This window comes from Pteronotus mesoamericanus, unplaced genomic scaffold, assembly GCF_021234165.1.
Source record: "Pteronotus mesoamericanus isolate MK-2021 breed Mesoamerican mustached bat unplaced genomic scaffold, CSHL_Meso_final scaffold_118, whole genome shotgun sequence".
In the NCBI taxonomy this organism is placed as follows: Eukaryota; Metazoa; Chordata; class Mammalia; order Chiroptera; family Mormoopidae; genus Pteronotus; species Pteronotus mesoamericanus.
The window spans coordinates 7,662,441-7,682,301 of NW_026555301.1; the positions used below are offsets into that span (position 1 = coordinate 7,662,441).

At 46.7% G+C, this 19,861-nt stretch overlaps 1 protein-coding gene across 2 annotated transcripts in view; it reads right to left on the reverse strand.

Annotated features, from left to right (window-relative positions):
• The window catches only part of LDLRAD4 (low density lipoprotein receptor class A domain containing 4), a 658,664-nt gene extending 639,710 nt beyond the window's left edge, over window positions 1-18,954 (reverse strand). The window contains exon 1 of one of the 2 annotated variants that reach the window (XM_054587317.1): window positions 18,739-18,954. The gene's annotated coding sequence lies outside the window, so the exon portion shown is untranslated. Of the gene's footprint in view, window positions 1-18,548; window positions 18,612-18,738 lie in introns of those variants that run through there. The other variant, XM_054587316.1, reaches the window with a different exon arrangement.
• Between the last annotated feature and the right edge of the window lie 907 nt (window positions 18,955-19,861).

Genomic DNA, 19,861 nt, shown 5'->3' on the forward strand with positions numbered 1-19,861 from the left:
CCTACCAACCTAGGGTGTTAACATGTCCTTGGAGAGCCTCATAGGAAGACAGAAAGTGAAGTGGCACCTCCCAATCCAAGAACACAGAGGAAGGCCAAGACTGTAGGGAGTGCAGGCCTGGAGAAGGGCATGGGCATGTTGGGGGTTGGAGGCAAACAGCAGGGAGCTGAGCCTGCAGCTCACAGGACCTGCACCACCAGGAGCTGAGCTTTCAGCCAGCTGCACCACATAAGGCTGGGACATTCCAGCTGCTCTGTTTCTAAATGAACCTTTGACTCTTTCCAAAGCTCCCTGACCATGTGTATGACCCATCTCCATCATTGAAATGGGTCTGAGTTGGGTCTATTAAAAGACTACCCTATTTAACTACTGAGCAATGAGTTTCTATGTGCAAGACTGTCTGAAACACAGCAAGGTCAAAAAAATATTGACACACTTATGAACTTCATTGGCCAAACAGGAGGAGCCCCCAACACTAGCGTGGGAAGGGATTGCAGTGTCACCCACTGCAAACATAAAGGAACAGCTCCAGAACTGCTCACAGCCAGCCCTGAGAGGGAAAGCTACAGCCAGAGCCTCTTCCAGTAGCAGAGCTGGTCAGGCCGCAAGGCAGAGCACATAGCCTCTCTCCTCACAGGGCCACCAAGGGGAGTGAGGTGCCCACATCTGGTTCCCATTCCACATTTCTCCAGTATGGGATTTAAAGGGTAAAGAATGAAAAGAAAGCACAGCCTTTCTGAGATTATTTAAAGTCCCTCGGTGGATGGCTGGCCGAAATCTTTGGATAACTACTACTTTCATTTGCTCTAAGACTGTACAATCATTAATACCTGTAATTCATCCTAACTAATAAAAATTCATACTAGTTAATTCACAAGCTAATTAGAATTTAAAAGGGCACTACTGCCATTCACACCAGCTTATTTAGGAGCTATTGAAATCCTTACACAAGAGGTAGGTGAAAAGGGAGAACTGAGTCTGTTTAAACTTCTAAGTGCTCCCTTCAATATCCTTTGTTCCCTCCAATCCTGTAGCTCAGCGGGCTAATCTCATTGGATTAGCTGTATTAACATTTCCAGCATCTTTTCCCCTCCCATTAGGCCCCCCACCAGCAAGCTGGGTCCCAGGACACAAATGTTCTGTCCAACCCTCAGTTACAAGCAGCAATCTTTAGGCTCACACTACGTGCAGAAACTGCCACATGAGCTCTGCTGGGGTGTGAGCAGAGGTCATGGGTCGCGGGCAGGACACATCCACACTGGCCTTTGCTGAGCAGTCTGACAGCCACCTGCTCCAAACACAGGAGCAGTCACCAGTCCCGTAGCACCTGCTATGTGCTGGCACCACCCCAGCCTTCATCTTATTTAGTTTCTTCAGGACAATCTGGTGCCCATTTCAGCACAGACTGAAACCCAGGTTAGTGGGCTGTTTATGGGCACATCTCTCTTGTTCACTCTTTTCTCTTAACTGACCAGCAACTCTCCGAATGACCACAATGCCAGGCCCAGGACAATCAAGCAATAATGTCCACTGAAGGAATGGATCCTGAGTTGCTCGGGAGACAATGCTACCTGGTGTCAGAGTTGGGAACAAGAATCCATATTTCCTGAATGTCTTCCAACTGTTTTTTCCATGAAGCAGAATCACCCTAGTTCCACTTGGCCCTGAGACTTAGAGTGAAATTATCTTTGTCTCTGAGACAAACAAATTGGCATGCCAATCAGTCATTGTCCAGGAGCCCATCAATCACTGTAACCTTCCTTTCTACAGGGCATCTAAACTAGAAACTGTAGGTGCTAACAGGCCATCCACAGTGACTTCATGAAGCCATATGCCACCATATAAACAGAGAAAGTGGGCAGCACACCCAGTGACCAGGGGTCAGGGCATGGGGCAATGCATCTTACAAGAACTTAGTTCTCCTCCATTTCTCAAAGCAGACACCTGCACCATTTTATCTGACAGTTACAATAACCCAATGAGAAGGCAAGTGTTGCCACCCCTATTTTCCAGATGAGGGAAGCTGAACTCAGGCTGGCCTAAGACCACACTTCCAAAATGAGAGCAAAAGCAGCAACAACATGGGGACCCCCTGATATGTAGTCCAGTGCCCCCTCCAGGGTTCTAAGAATGCCACCCAATTCCGATGAGCTGGCTGCCAGGCATCCCTGAGCCAGCCCCTCCACCACTATACTTGCCCTGCAAGCCTCCAGTGACCACCAAAGATCCCCAAAGAAAAAGCCTACTGCTTTTCTTATCACTTTGTTTCATTTGCAATGAAATGTAAACTTGAGCTTTATTTGCATGTATTAGGTCCCCACCATGACCCCAGCACAGAATGTGATAACCTTATCTCTAATTGAGATGGGACCATATTGGCTCTAAGCAAGTGCAGGAAGGGAAGGAGACCACAGATTCAAGGGGCAAAGCCAAGGAAAATAAAAACAGTGCCTCTGAAAGATATGTCTGCAAAAGAAAATTAACTGCAACTGGGATAAAAATACAACGCTGTGCACCCTGTTCAGGAAGCGTCTCCACTCCACCCGCAAAGACAAGAACCCTTCAGACTGTAGGTGACACACCAAATCCCACAGGTAATGACAGGCACAGAGCAGTCAGAGGCTGTGGAATGCAGTTTAGAAGTGTGTTCCTGCTATTAGATCAAAGCTAAATGTTGATTTAAGAGGAAAAAAGATGAAATCAAGATTCTATGCGTAATTGTTTCCACATCTAACAAGAAAGTCCGCTGTGCGTAGGACTGCCCAGCTCTGCTCAGGGAGCATGTGGTGCCAGATGGAACCACTCTTTGTAGAGAGTAAACCTTACCATCCCCATAGCAACTTCATCCGCGTTTCCAAAATGCTTAAAAAGACACACATCAAATTGTTTTCCACAATTTTTCAGAAACTGACTTTTTATTCCACACCCTAAGAAAATAAAACACTGGGAGTATTCTCAGTACAAAAATGATCATTGTAGGAAATATGGAAAAGAAGAAAAGATAGGATTTTTATATAACCCATAGTGCTACCCTGGAGACATCTATTTTTAATGGTCTGGTACAATTCCTCTAGTCTGTTTTCTAGGTGGAGGTGTGCGTGCCTGTGTCATTCAAACAGACCTGCTAATGGAGACAAAGACCAGAGCTCAGCCCTTGAGAAACCCCACCCAGCCTGAGGTGGACATGTGCCATCGCTGGTCAAGGCAGCACTGCAGATGTGCCCTCTAGATGTGAGACTGAAAAAAAACCTGCAAAGAAAACACCTTGACCCATCCAAGGCTGACCTTCTCACCTGCAAGCAAGGCTAGGTTGTGAAGATCTATCACATGTAAGCTGAAAACCATTAGTAAAACTGAATTGCTCTCTTACTCACCACAATTTGGAATCTGTCTTATTCAGGGTTTTTTCCCCTGTCCTGGGGGATACTTATCCTTGTGAAGTTTAAATCCAAGACAACAAAATGGAACTCAACAAGACATCTAATACATAGAATAAAAGCACAGTCAGATGTCTAGAAGATGAGTCAGGCGGCTTCCAGGTAACTGTCAAAATGTCTTCAGTGAAAAGATGGGGAAAAAAGATTAACAGACCATAATTTTCTCTACTTTGAACTTTTCCTGATCCCAAGAACAAAAGAAAACTTAGGCATTCTTAGTGTTCTTGGTGTTCTTAGGGGAACACCAGGACTATAACAGAGAAAGCTTACCTAAAAAGATAACATCTACCTGTAATGATTTTAATAAAATCAATAAATCTGATCTTTTACAGTTTGATAAATTTGCTTGAAACACATAAATAATATCTAATTCATCCATCATTTATTTAGCCAGCAAGTTAAATTTGGGGAGCAAAGATGGAGGGCAAGAGTTAATCTGAAAAACAATTGTTTCTCCTGGCTCCTAGTAGGTAGTTTACTTTAGGGGGAAAAAATAAATAAAATGTTAATGTAAGTGAGTAGGCGGACATACCAATGGCATTGATGTCACTGAGATGTGCCTGCCTTCTCATCATTCCTTTCACTTCTGTGGTTGCACTTGAGTCTTGCCAGTGGGATGTTCCATTTGCACTATGGTCTGACATGACCGAAGATGACTAAGGTGAGACACCCAGCACCTACCTGCCCCACCCAGGCTTCAAGGGGGAGGAAAGAGCAAGGTGGCCCAAGCCCTTGCACATGCCACACTGCCCACCGTCCTCCACGGGCTGTGGACCCCAATGCTGCCAGCCCTGTCATGTGGCTATGGCCCCTGGGCTACATGCCTGCCTCCTGCACTTACCTTCCAGTGAGACAGATAACAACCAGCACTTGTGGAACAGCCAGAGAAAACCAGGAGAGGGTCTGGGCAGCACCCATAGTCAGGGATGGCCTCCCTTGGAGAGAACTCTGACTGAGGCCTGAATGAAGGGAGGGGACAAGATATGTGCCCCCTGACAGGAGGCAGGGGTCCAGCAGAGCAGCTACAAGACCCTGTGGGGAGCAGTGGAAAGATGAGGAGCCACTTCCCCAGAGATGTGAGGGAATATCAATCCCCTCTGCCTGGCAGAGAAGCAGTGCAATCACTGGAATGGCTGGGCTGAGACTAACTATGGAGTGGGAGGGGAGTAGCCAGGCAGGAGACTCCAGCATAAGCCAGGGGAAGGGACACACTGAGCTGCTAGAGGCAATGACATGAAAGTGACCAGATATAGAGCAGACTTTGAAGACAAAACAAACAGGATTTGTTCTGAGGCAGGCTATGGAAAAAAAAAAAAAGCCAAGGTGAGCTCCAAGATGTGTGACCTGAATCACTGGGCAGACAGGAATGCTGTTACTGAGATGGGACAGTGAGGGGAAAGTGTAAGGAATCAAGAGGGAAGTTGGGGAGGGGGGTCAGGTGGGGAGAAACAAAGGGACAGTGCAGGGGCAGGTATGGGGGAATCAGGAGATGCCCATTGGACAGTGGAGATGCTCCCTAGGCAGTTAGATATGAGTTTGGAGTTCAGAGTTCAGGGCCAAGATCCTCTATATAAATATATAACCAATTTCAGTACATGCAATGGAATTCTGCCTCTAAGCTTTCCAGATGTGTATAAGGTTCTTGGTTCACTGACAAACCCCACTGAAGGCCACCTCTGAGGCTGACCATACTGCCTCAGCAGTTTTACCTGGCAGGCCCCTTCAGAGGCTGGGAGACCAAGTACCGAAACATGCCTTGCCTAGAAAAGGTCGTCTATAAAATTGCACCAGAGACTGAGACAAGCGTATTTCAAACAGGAGCATATTTGGTTCTATAGCCAGCTCTCAAATCAGCTGCCAGATTCATTGCTGGGCTGTGCTAGCCGTTCCCCTCTGTCAACTCTAAGAACAAGCCAGAAGGGCCTGCTGACATCTTGCTATCTTCTCTCCACAGTGAACAAGCCAATGAAGATAACAGATCACAGTTAGCACTCTGCTTATCCAACAGCAGAGGTTATACTTGAATTGGTACAGAAGACAAGTTCACTTTCTAACCATGGAAGGAACACATCTCATTAGCACTATCCTTCAGGGCAGATGCCTTCCTCAGAGGTGGGGTCATGTTAGTACAAGCTCTCTGCGTAACTAACTGCTGCAACTACAGTACTTATTTAGTCCTTATTGATCATGCAAACTAATGGCTTGAGCAGATCAGAAAACACTTCATTTGCTACATAAACTATTGAATGATACCTATGCCCTTGTTAGTGGTGTCCAAACCAGGAAAAGCCAGCAGACTCCCCAGCCTCTGTCACTATCATCAGCTTAGGATGCAGAGGCCGGTTTCCTGACCTTGGACTAGGGGTTTCCATATGAGGTTTTGGTGAGTGGGACTCAGACAAAGCACATCTGAGGTCTGTGGAGGAGAGAGCAGAAAATTGCAGAGCAAGTTGGCAGCAGTGCAAATGACTTCCACTTGGAATGAAGGGGTCAGAACACTTGGCACCCACACCGAGACAGCCGAGCACAACAGTGGAAAGCTGAGAGGGGAATAAAAGGGAACCACCAGAGGTAGAGGTGCCACCTGGCAAGGTGGCCAGACAACCACTGGAGGCTGAGGCCACAGGGAGATATTATGTAACCCCACTAGGAATGAAACTATTATGCTATAAAAGGAGACACAGAACTCGTGGTAACTTGCACCCACAACTGAGCAAACTGATACCATGACAGAAGCCAAAACCAGCTTTAGAAAAAAATGAGCAAAGGCCCCAAGTACACAGGGCCCACAGCAGGCAGGAGGATGGTACACTGGAGCACCCACCCACTATTACAACAGGCAGTGCCCTAACTTTGCCAAATCTACACAATTTTCTCAATTGCCACAAAGAACTCATTAGCAAACCAACCTTTAATAACAAAAAAGAGATGAAAGCAGGTTCCCGCATGCATCCCAGCCAGCCTTCACACTTCACTTCGTTGATGTATCTGTTCTGCACAGTCCACCTGGGAAAGGTCTGCACAGTTTGGCTGTACTTGATTTTTAGTGCTCTATCTTAGCCTCTCAAAATTATGTTGACTGAGTGCCTGGCTGGCCAACAAGTTGCAAAGCCTTGTTCCCAGCAACCTCCAGAAAACATCCTGAGATTAGGGTATCTCAGGATAACAGGGTATCTCTTTCCAATTAGGTGTTGTGCATTAAAATAAACTCTGATCTAAATTTCACATTCAGCTAATAGCCACATTAGAAAAGAATAATGAATAAATCCAGCAATTATACTTCTATGTATATTTCATTAGTTAGCTGTTGTCTGTGAAGAACTTCAGAAAGTTAAATGTTTTGCAAATAGAAGGCATTATTATGACCATGTGAAAGTGATAAACCTGGCTTCCTGGGGTGAAGTGCATGGAGTATGAAATTTAAGCCATTTGTGAAATGTGAACAAATACTTAATATTAAAGGCCTGCGGTCAAGACAGAATCTCGGTGCAATTACATGGGAAAATAGAAGGTAGGTGTCTCAAGGGGCTTGTTTTTCTTCCCCGGCCCTGGATATTGATATGGTTTTCAGCAAAGACGGGAGGAAACACTCCACAGCAGAATGAGCCTTGCCCACCCTAATCCCAGGCCATGACAGGCAAAAAAAAAAAAAAAAAAACCAATGATCATGACAACAACAGCTAACATTTACTCACCTCTAACCATGAATGACAGTGCCTCCAATATGCTGTTGTTCACCAAACACACCTCTGTGTTCCCCCATGCCTTTATTCACACTCTCAGCAAGCCCTCCTCTTCTAGCCTTTGCCCATCTATCATCCAAGACACTTGTCAACTGCCATTTTTTTCACAAATCCTGTTCTGAACCCTCTTGTCCTTCCACACATGCCCAGTGAGAGCCCCCCTCCTCTAACACCATTTGTCACTGAGCTCCCTCCTACCCCACCTGCATGCTGCCTCAGGGACTATCACAGATATGTGTCTGACACTCAAAACACTGGCTACAAAGTACATTCTGTGAAGGCAGAAGAAGAAGAAGAAGGCAGCCCCACAGCCCCCACAACATATTAATTAAACTTCACCATTCTTATAGATGACTGTGGCTCCTAAAACGGTGCCCTGCTCGGAGCATGAATAAATAATCTCAACTCCTTGATAGTTTCTTCTCTGGGTCAATAAAGCAGTCCTATTAGCATTTCATATTACCTAAACCAGAGCATCAAATCCCTCCCCACAACTGTGTCAGAATTCAACCTAGCCATTCCCCCAACAGTGTGTGAACTCAAAAGGAGCCTGAAAGAGTCAGGGCAGCAAAGTGGCAAAATACGGTACATGGATTTTGGGTTGGTGGCACTTAAACACTAAAAAATAATTCAGGATTTTCTTCACCATGCTCATCCCCTGGGAGGGCACATTTAGAGTTCTAAATTTCAGGACCTTAGACCTATGACCTTAGACCTATGAAATACTCAGCTCCCTCCTCACCCTTAAGGCTGCTCCCTCTCACCTCTGTTCTGAACACATGTTCCCACTGCCCACCAGTGGTCCCCCAATTTTTTTAAGCACATACTCCTACAAGCAAAATGTGTGAGCAGACACACATGGATTGTATATATTTACATAGTTATAAATTACATACATGTATTTCAGTATGGTGCAGTGTACACATTATACACAGAAGTTTAAACTTCTAGAATTTGCCTTCTACACCCCAGTGCACACAGCTCTCTGGAAGTCACCAACAGATAACACCCTCTCCCAGCTTGTCCACCTGGCAAATCTCTCCCTGATGTCTCCCTTGACTGACCAGAGTGGACCGGAAAGTCATCCCAGCTCCCCAGCCCTTTAAACCTCCCCAGTGGGGCCATCACCCTGTGCAGCAACTGTGTGGGGACAGAGCTGTTGTCTGGACATCAGTGCTCCATAAGAATGTAGAGCAGAGGAAAAGGGACGGGAAAGAACGAGGGAAGCCATCAGAGCCCAACACCCCTTAGGCGCAGTGGCCTCACCCTCCATGTACGAAGCCTTTCCTGACTAATAGTTTAAATGGTGTTTCCCACCTCTTAACCAGAGACTTGATTATAAACTGCCCGCTCTTATTTTCTGGCTGCTTCCTGTATACATAATCCATCTTCTCCTCGGGTCTCCAAGTTCCCACAGAATAGGAGCTGTGTCTCCATACCACAAAGCTGGGCAGACACTTCACAAATACTTACGTGACTTCACAATAGCTGCCATTTATTGAGCATTCACTAGGCAGTTCACTGGATCTCTCCCTGCTAGTGTGCATACACATTATCTTATTTAATCCTCTTCAAAACCTAACAGGTAGGCAAATAGTTGTTTTAAAGAAGGGCAAACTGACCTTCCGAAGTCAAACAGCCTCCCAGAAACATGGCTGGACAAGAACCCAGAAGACACAACGAGGAGTGGCAGACAGGCAAAAAAAAAAAAAAACCCAAAAACCTTATGGCAAAACCTTCCACAAAACCAGGAGACAACACATCCGCTCAGATACTTCCACATACAATGCGGACAGCAAGTTGCTGCAGGAGGCTGCTTCTCAGGCCTGAAGCCTCCTCGAGTGGGTCCAGGGGAGACAGCCTGCGCCAGGGGAGATGCCAGAAGGGGAACCATTCCCTTAGGCATATGCCAAATGTGCCCTGATTTTTAAAATCCAATATATAAACCAGGTTATAACAGTAAAAGAGGAAGGATTCACATTACAAAGTAATGCAGTAAGAGTTCCATTAAATAACAAATGCTCCCACTCCATTTAATGTCCAGCTTTATTTATCGGAAAACAAATATCATGATTTCTCTGGACTAAGTTTACCACACAGCTCCCTATGTGTTATAATCTATGGGTTATAAATTATGTACTTATAACCATATGTATAAATATCTGTTTATTATTTTTTCATTACTCTTCAGATGAAAAAAATTTTAATGCCAGGACCTCCAGTTTAGAAGTAAAAGATTTTGAATCTTGTATTTAAACACTAATAGAATTAAAATTAAGTTCTGTAAGGATGCAATATTTATCTTAATAGCCAAAGTAGCAGAGAAACATTCAGTCCGGTTATTCAACTGCAAACATTACCTCCACCCTTGAAATCATGCACTCATTATATCCAAAAAAGCCCTCTTTCCCTACTAGAAAAGCATTCTGGCATTTATTTTGTCATTGTGCTGAAGAAGCAAGCCAAATCCAACAAGGTCAAATTAAACATAAGTCTGTCAGCCCTGCACACACCAGCCAACAGCAAACAGGGGAAAAGGACACAAGGTATATTTTTCAATTACCCAAAGTGCACTGAACGTATGTTCCAGAAACCTATTCAATAACATCATTAGCACATAAGTCCCCTGGGAACCTCCTACCCAGCAAGGGACCCTGCACTGGCTGCTCCCATGAAAGCACTGCCCAACCCCTGCTGGCCAGACCACCTACATGCTACCAGCCAGCCCTCTCACCCACCACTGATCCTCCGTACACTCTCTCCAAGTCCCTGGCACCATTGGCACAGCCAGCCACAGTGAAGGTGAGTTTGCACCTGGAATTTAGTGTGTGGTAGACTGCATGGCCAGGAGGGGAGAGATGTGGGCCAAGGGACAACCATCCAAGCAGAGCTCCCCACTGTCTGTGCCTGGAGTTCAGGGACTCACTCACCTGAGCACAGAGGAGAGAACAGTGCCCACCAGAGCCCCAAGGACCCTGCACACTGCTCACCAGGCCATGCTGCAGACAGTGCACACTCCCAGCATGCACCCCAGAGCACACACACCTGCTGAACAAATGGATGAGTGAAGCTGCCTATGAACAGAACAAGCTAATCAGGACTAGCCACAAAGATGCGGGAGTTACATCTTGCTCACTCCAACCAGCATTGTAGATGGACTCCCCTGCAACCAGTCCCAACTGAAAAGCCTGCCTGTGAAGAACACAAAACTGACATAGCTTTAGATAATGGCAACCTAGTAAAATGATTTTTCCTTTCTCTCAAGCTACAGAAGCAACCAGCTAAAGAGGTCAGACACTGTTAATAGCTACATGAGACTATGAAAGGGCTCAGGCCTTGGCCAGAACCGGAAAACTGCCAAATTTGTAGTGGGAAGAGTAAAATACAGGCAGCAGAGGGCACCAACATTAAGTGCTGAACATCAACCAATCATTAAATGAAACAATAGGAGAATGAATTTTATGTCACCATCTTTGGGTATAAGGCTAGGAAAAGTTTAATTTCAAAAGTGGACACTCAAAACGGAGAGAAGTGAGTGAACAGATGTCACACAGGTCTTTAAGCAGCTAGCTGCCGAATCCACCCCTTCTCCTGGCCCTCATTCCTCCATTGTGAGTCCAAGATACACCTACAAGGAAGGGTTAGGATAATGGGAAAAGACCTGGTGCAGTCCTTGGCCATAAAATCCTGTAATTTTATTTAAAAATATGTAATTAGACTGTTGTGTGTCTTAACCTACATAAGTAGAATTTAATTTAAATTTAAAATACCACAAAGGTCTTATCCCTCCTGATGAGATCATCTACTATAACATCACTGCATTTGCCTACAACAAAGATCTAGCAAACAGCAAAAATTTTTTCACCTATGATCCAGATGATATAAACCTAGATTTTTATATCAAAAAAACAGGAAGGAAAATTAAAACATACCATTTTACTGCCACATTTGCAAAGCTTTATTTACATAATAATATTCAGCATTGGCGAGAGTGCAGTCATCCTCATATCTGTAGTATAAAGTGTGCCACTCTTTCTACAAAACAATCTGGTAATACTTTCGGAGAAATCTCTAAAAGTTCTTAGACCTACCTACTTCCCTCAGGAATCTATCCAAAGGATGTCATCAAAATGTTCAATGTAGTATTATTTGTAATAGAGAAAACTGGTAATAGCTTCAATGTCCCAAAACAGGTTTCTGAATAACATAACTATAGAGTAAGATATTATAGTTGTCAGAAGTGATATTTCAGAGAATATTTAAATTACATGAAAAAAATTTGTATGACAAAATGCTAAGTTTTAAAAAAAGTATGTAGCTTCTTTACATGATTTTATAATTAATCAATATATACATACATCTGGAAAGAACATATTGAACTGTTAACAGAGGTCATCTCTCAAGGTAGTAAACCATAGGTAATTTTGGTAATTTTATTTTCTTCTTTGTTTCATATTTCCCTAATTGTCTTCAATAAATATGTAATCAGGAAAAAAAAGGATTTCAGAGACAGGACTGGTGACATTGGGTTCAGCCAGGCATGAAAGACTCCATGGAATAAAAAGTCAGGTTTGGAGAGAGAAGGCAAAGCACTGGACTAGCAGCATGCACCAGGGCCTCAACATCTGTCCCTGACTGGTTGTATTCACACCTGCTCCACAGGACGTATGAGAGTGGCCACTGTACGACAGGCTTCACTTTGGGTGCTGACAACTAAGATGCAGTCTGGGGCATGCCACATAAAAATGTGGGTGCTCAGTGCTGTGGAGATGGGGAGGAGAGAGCACAGACCAGAACAGGAACTTCCAGAGGCCTGCCTCACCTCAACCTCAGAGAGGAGAGCACTTGTCCAACCCCATCCCAGTGGACTGTAAAGATCAAAGGTGATAAAGGCTCAGTAATAGATATTTATACAAAGGACAGGACCATCCCAGCCACCTGGAGGAACTCAGAGGCTATGAGAGGTTCCATCTGTTTCCAGCTCTGCCACCGCGGGAAGGTTTGCAAGGAGCAGAAAAGCCACCCTCCCAAACCCAAATGAATTTACATCTCCTGGGAACTCACTTTAGGTTCCGTAATCTCAAACACTTAGGTTCGTCCAAGACGGACAATAATATTTCACAAGAAGTTCATGCCAATATATGTGGTTGATTAATCTATGCCTCCCATGGGGCAAAATAAAGAATCTTGAAGACAATTATTTCGTCATTTTTTTTCCCAAATGCGAGAAGCAAAGGAAACAAAAAAAGGTAGTTTCCAAGTACTGGGACAAGCTTTGATCCTTTTGAGGGAACAGATAACTGGCGGGGGGGGCGGGGGGGGCGGGGGCTGCTCGTCCATTCCAAACTCACCCAAAGAGCCACAGGGCTGGATTCATCAACCAGAAACAGGTCCTGATTCTCTGACACGCAGAGAAAACTAACAGAAGTGGTTTGCAAGGAACACTGCAGAATACTCCCTTCTTTCAAGGAACTGGAGGCTCAGTGTGGTAAAAACAAAGCCACTAAGGGCCAATTATCAAAATTGAGGCCACAGTCAAAATAGACACCAAAAGCAGAAGTTAGAAATAAGAATGGGGAAGAGGAGTACAAACCAGAGTCACAGCCAAGGCAGGAAGAAGGAAGGCGCTTGCTGGCTGGATAGAGTCACTGGGAACTATATGGGAACAAGGAGAAAAATGGCACTGTCCCCCTCCACCCAGCTAGTAAGTAGTCCCTGAGGAAGAACTTCTGACCTGGGCCCTGCCTCAGGCAACTTCAGAGTCAAAGCCCAGACCCCAGGGAGAGACTCCTTGAGCCAGGTCAGATTCTATACTTTATTTATAAGAGGTGCAACTTTGGGCAATTTCAGGGCTTCCTGTTGCCTTCTAGCAAACTGGGAATGGTACCTAAGTCACAAGGCTGCTGTGAGGATTAAAATCAGTTAATATGTGTGCAGCGCCAAGAACAGCCTGACACACAGTCAGTGACATGAAAGTGTTTGGAACCACTGCTGATATTCTCTGACCAAGTGCCCTGGTGGAGGGTGACCAGAGGTTCAGGAGCCTTTCTGAAAGCAGTCTGGATTCAAACTACCTTCTAGAAGTGGTGAGATTTTACTATGGAAATTCCATCCCCAATTTGACGCCACCAACAGTGAAAATAATCCCTGCCCATTCCTCCACCATCGGCCAGGTCCAGCCCATTTCTGGAGGATGGTGACCTCTGCACAGAAACCAACAAGGCACAACCATTCTGCAAACCTCAGAAGCAAGGAATCCCCATACTTATATAAAAGGTCCTCGCCACACCTCTCATGGAAGGATGGCTGGCCTGGGGTGGATGGAATGGATCGTTTTCACAAACTGGATAGAACAATCTTACTTTGAAAAGAAATTCTATATGCATTTAGGCAGCATGTGGATGAGGACACATAGATGTTGCTCACACACAACCAATTCCTGATCTTAACGTCATTGGAGTAGTCCAGGCCCTGCATCCTGTCTGCAAAGAGAAGAGCAAGTCATTTGGCAGGGGCCCAGTTTAGGAGGTGGCTTTGTTATATGAGCAGTGTGTCCGCTAACAACTAGACCAAGACCATTAAGTTCATTACACCTGTCACTCTGCCAGCTGACTATCCAAATTGCCAGAGATGAAAGTACATTATGCCCAAGGAGTGCCACCCAGCCCCCTCCCAAGGCAGTACCACACTTATCTCAGACAATTTGTTCTCAATGTCTGCACCTGCAGAACGAATGCAACCATAAACAGCTTGAAACTTGGCTCTGAGAAATCTTAGGGCCTGAGCAGGTCCACATAAGAACAAAGTTTGGTTTCTTGGAGCAGGTCCCTGAGAGGAAGAATAGGTGCCAGGTCCCCTCATGAGGAAGAAGGTGGGATCCAAGAAGGGGGAGGGGCAAGGCAAAGAGGACAAAGTCACCAGCAAAACTAAGGACACAGAGCTGCTATGTGAATTCTGCTGCCCTGATGCACTGCCAAAGATAAAAGCAAGAGACACCCCCTTTTTGTTTCTGAACCTTGTCACAGAACTGTAGGCTACTGCAGAGGTCTTCCCTGCAGCTGCACAGCCAACAGGCTCTCCTTGCATGTACTCTGCCGGCCCCAGGCTGCAGGGTGCGTTAGCAGTGCAAGCGTGTTGCAGACAGCGGTAATTTATTTATCCTTGTCATGTAACATTAGCAATCTGTCTGGAGCTTGGCAGGCACCAACTTGCACTGTCATATAAACTGTCTGACAAACTTAAAGTTTCATAAATGCTTTTCTTTTCCAGCAGACAATAAAGCATCATTTAAAAAAAAGTTATCTCCTTTTCTGTTCCTTTTCTTTCTTCCTCTTAAAAAAGAAGAAGAAGAAGGAGGAGGAGGAGGAAAAGAAAGAAAATCAACAACAAAAGAACTAGGCAAACAGAAATGATCCCTCAGCAGGATTCTTAACCTTGAAAGTCTCAACATTTTTCCAATGCCAAACAAATGAGTAAATAAATGGATGGGGGAGGGGATGTGCTGGGGGCCAGTTGTGAAGGGGGTACAGAGCAAAATCTGAAAAACAAAAGTACAGTCATTAAAAATTAATAAAGGGTGTGGACATCAGCTCCCCACCCCCTTCTACTCATGGGGATTTGAGCCAGACATTCTGCATCCTCATTAAGTGGTGTCTGGCAGGCTGCCTGAGTTTTAGTGGGTTCTGGGAATGCCAATATATTAACCAGAGGACTTTTTGCATACCCTTCAGAGTTTTATTCTAGAAAAGTCAAACATTTGGCACTCTGTTGCCTTATTTTTGTCCAGGAAAGCTCTCAGCTGCCAATCAAGGTAGAAATTATAGCTATGTTCTTCAAAATTTCCAAGACCTATCTGGAAAACAAGTCTGGTGGAAAGAAATGTCCTCACAAAAACAGCTGAAAAGGCCAAAGTACCATTTTTAGTGGGAATTCAAAGAAAAGCAATCTATACTTAAATCACATGTATATGAGACAACACAGACATTATTTTCAAGTCCTCCTGTGGTAGAGGAAAAAAACAATTAATTGGAAATATAAACCAAATATTTCTATATCAATTAATAGTACAGGCACTTGGCTATTTCCTTTAGCTGCTTAACACTGAGGCAAATGATGCCACACACACACACAAAAAAAAAACTCCCTAAAAAGTGGCAGGTCATGCGGCCTAAATTTTCAACCAGAAGACAGAAGCTTTACATTCCTATTTTAAAACTTAAGATTCACCTTTCATGCACATTCATAATATAGGTCAAGGTGTAATTCTAGAGTAACAAATCCCATGTAGGCAGACAGTCACTTTAATATCAGATAATAATGGCTTCCAAGCGAGTTTTCTGAGACCTAAAAAATGGAAGGAAAGAATGGAAGGAGGAAGGGAGGAGGAGGGGGAAGAAGGGAGGAAAAGGCAATTTGGGACTATGTAGCTATTTTGCCACTTCATATTTAATAGCCCATGAGTCTATATAAAGTATATTAAATACTTCTAAAAATTTTCCAGTTTAACATGGAATGATCTGTCACTCCTTGAGTTTCCTTTCTTCTCTATTAACTGTCATCCAGAAAGGACAGACACGTCATAGAGACTTCATAAGCCTAGATTCAGAAGATAGATGAAGAGAAACATGGTGAGGGCTAACAGAAAGGTCTAACCAGTCACAGTCGAAATGTCCCTGCCCTGAGTCCTGAGAGTAGTTTTACATGGTGACACAGAGCAACACCCCTGCCCAGACCATGGGGTGACTAAATGCTGGACTTACTACATGCTGGGAGAGTACAAAAGGATCCAGAAAGAGCTTTGTGGTTTCTACTCGATAGCAGGCCAGAAACTACCTTCAGAGAGCAAAAGTCACTCTCACTCTTTATATTCTGTCCGGCTGGGAGTTGTCCCTCCCTCCACAGGCCCCAGATAAAAAATAGACAGTGTCCTATTAGCCCCCAAGGCTGCTCTGCCAGGCTGCTAAGTTGACCAAGACCATATTACAGTCCCAAATTGTAAACTTCTCTGCCGATGGGTCCTTGTTCTCAGTGCACCACACACAAATACTATTCTTAGGACATTGTCAACAGTTGGGAGGAAATAAATATTTGTGCGCGCGCGCGCACACACACACACACACACACACACACACACTCGGGGGGTGGACTTTGAATCCAACAAATTGGCACAAAATCCCTTAAGAAGCAGTTGGCACTGGCCAGGTTCCTCTGCAGGACTGTGGTCATGCAAATCAAGCCCCTAAGAGAATTCAAGAGACAGCCCCAAAATCCTCCTGGGAATAGTTTTCTCCATCATAAATATAAACCTACACAAACTAGAAATGTGGCCAATGAGGGCAAATTTTTCCAAAGGCAACAGCAGAATGTTAGAAAATTAGAGGGGCATTTTAAAATAAGGGATAGATGTAGCTACAACTCCATTACAACAAATAATCCCTTACTGACATTTACAGTCTGGCACCTAATTCCTAACAATGTGTTCAAATGTCAATAGTAACATGAAGCCTTCAAAAGAATTAAGTTTTCAGAGATCAGGAAGAATTTACCCCCTGCTTTGCAAGGACCACTCAATGGTATTCAAGGGCTGATAGGAAATAAAATATTATAATTCAATAAATGTACATGGGTAATAGTCTGATCTACACATTTGTCAATGTAATGACTCAAGTTTTACATTATGATCCTTCACTGAACATAAAGAATATGTTTCGAGAGAATTCTGCAAAGTACAAAGGCAGATGTACTGATGACAATAAACTCAGTATATATAATAGAAAAGACTAAATACTCATATGCAAAATGCAGAACATGACTTGATGCAATGGCAGCTTCTCCGTGCAGACTCTACTGAATCTTTCCGGTAATTCAATACTCAGTCCTGAAGCTCTGGGGGAGATACAAATGGGAAAATACCTTCCTTGGCTAGCCAAGCAAGAGGAAAGGGCCACCTTACAGGGACATTTCCCAGACCCAGTCCCAACCTCCATGCCAGCCAAGGCCGAAGAACCAAGGCTGTTCACCATCTCTACCCATCTCCACTGCAAGAAACTAACAGTAGTTCTCTGAATCAGCACTCTGTACAACTAATCTCACCTCACATCCCACAATGCCAAGCACACAGTAGGTCATCAATTGATATCAGAATCATAATTAATATTGAAAGCAGCACTAAACTATAAGTGAAGGGGTCCAGGGACAAGCTGCCAAAATAATAAGAAAAAGAAGGAAATAGATGGGTCACAGAGGAAAAGTAGCAAATCAAAATTATCCAATTCTATCTAATTAAAAGACTAAGAAAAATAAAAATTGAGCTAGTTTATGTGGCCATTGCCTCTCAGTAATCATTCCTATTCCTGGGTAGTAGGAGCGAGGAAGCCCTACTTGCTTTAAAGAGTTTTTTACAGTCCTGACATCAGCACGGTGCCCTGTAGCAAAACCCGAGAAATAGGGCAACCGAACCATGCGCCTTCTCCAGGTGTCACCCACCCAGCACGCATCATGTCGTCCTCCTCAAAATCTCTGCCTCATTAGGCAACCTCTTTCTTTTCCAATTAAAAAAAAAAAAAGTTTAAAAACAAGCAAGTGCCCTCACAGCAAATTAACCTGAACAGAGCCCACTGCCTCCGATCAGCGTGCTTACAGAGCGCGCTCCCAACCCCACCCTGGGCGGCCCAATTGGATGGGGTCCCGAGGAAGCCTCCTCACCGTCGTGTTGGCTGAACCCACAACAAAGGCAAGTGTGGGACCCGAACTGGGCGATCGTTGCTTCCTGTTTATTCTACCGTGAGGGTCAAAGAGAAATTCAACACACGCTTGCTTCCTCCAGAGCTCGGAGAGCCTAAGTGTAACAGCAGCCGCCCGAAACAATCGACTTCCCAGCCAACGCCGGGAGCTCCGGGCGGCCCCGCGACCGACGTCAACGCGCGCGGGGGAACCGGGACAGACGCCGGGTGAGGCAAATCCTAGGATTTGCAGGGTGCAGGGGCTGAGGGCTGCAGGACGCAGGGCTGCAGGACGCAGGGTCCTCAGCACTGTCCGCGTCCGTTCCCTTTCCTCTCCGCAAACTCCCCTGCAAGGTCCAGCACAATCTTCCCTCTTCCCTCTGACCTCCAGTCCCCCGACCGAGAGGCCCAAGGGAGCCACGACCTCAGTTTGAGCGGCCACCCCCATGCTCACCCCGGCCTCCGGGAGGTACAGAATTAAGTCTCTCAATCGCAGGACAACCCGCGTTGGGGCACCGGGAAATAGAAAACGTTGTGGGGGGCGGCAGTGTACCTCCATCAAAGCACACCCGCAAAGGCAGCGGGGTCGCCCTCCCACATCAGACACTCCCACTCGCGGTGCCCACTGGAGATACTGTCTCACAGACCTCGCGCACTCGTCTCCTAGGCACTCGCCGAGGCGCAGGCTCGCGAACGTCCCGTTCCCGAAGCGTCCTGTCCCTGCGTCCCCCACCACCCCTGCGCCGCGCCGCGCCCCGCCCCGCCCCGGTCCTCAGCGCAGCGCTGAACTTGAGCCAGACGCCACTACCACATCAGCCACCTCGGGTTCCTACTCACCTGCGGCTGCCCCTCCTGAGCAGAGACTGGGGACCGCCCGCAGTGCGGCTCACGGGGCCACCGGGCCCTGCCGGGCGCAGGGCCGCCACAACGGGGGGCGCGGCGCCCCGGGTCTCTTTAAGAGCCGGGACCTTAGACCGTGGCCTCCCCCGCGTTCCTCGCCCCCCTTTCACTTTCCCAGTGACTCGCAGCCTATCTGGCGGCGACGGCGGCGGCAGCGGCGCCTCCCCGGCTCGCAGGGGAACCCCGGCCGGCCGCGGGGGCGCGCGGGACGGGCAGGGCCAGCCGCACTCGCCTGCCTGTCCCGCCCGGCCCGGCCCGCAGCCTCAGGGCAGGGGGTAGAATGGAGACAGTGCTGCGGCCTCCGAGGGATCTGTCCCGCCTCCCGTCGCCAGAGGGGGGAGTCTCCCGCCTCCTGCCGCCGCCGTCTGTCTCCTGCCGTCACTGTGCTCGCGGAGGCAGTGTCTGTCTCCAACTCCTCGTCTCTCCTCCCTCCCCATCCCCCTCCGCGGTGGGGACCCGGCCTGCAGCCAGGCCGCTGGGGACCGCGGTACTGGCGACGGTGGGCCGACCCCGACCCGCGCGCACAGACCGAACCGACCTCTAGAGGCTGCGGGCAGGGAGCTGGGAGCCTGAGGGCGCCAAGGCCGCGGGACCCCAGGGCTCCTCGGGGCCGACCGGCTGTGCACGCGGCAGTGGGCTCGGGCCTCGCGGGGCGCGCGCCCACCGCCGGCCGGACGGGGAACTCCAAGTGCGGAGAGATTGCAGGCTGTGGCGCCGGGAAGAGCCAGCTTGCGGTTGCCGGCTAGGGGCTGCCTCCAAACAGCCTGCCTGTTCAGTGCACAAGCCGGAAGACGCATCGTAGAGCTTAGGATGGGACAGGTGAATCCTCGGGAAGCCAGCCCCGCGGGGCTCCTTCTGACCCCACGAAGTCACCCCTTTAGGATCTCCTCCCTTTATAAGGGAAATGGCTTCAGACTGGAGGTTCAGTTGAATTCTTCCCGCTACGACTCTTCTTGAAGGACCAATATCTTTACTCTTCTGAAGACCGATTAGGACTTAACTCCACTTGAGTGCAGGCAGCATGCATTTTTTGCCCTTCAAAAGTGCTAGCACTGACATC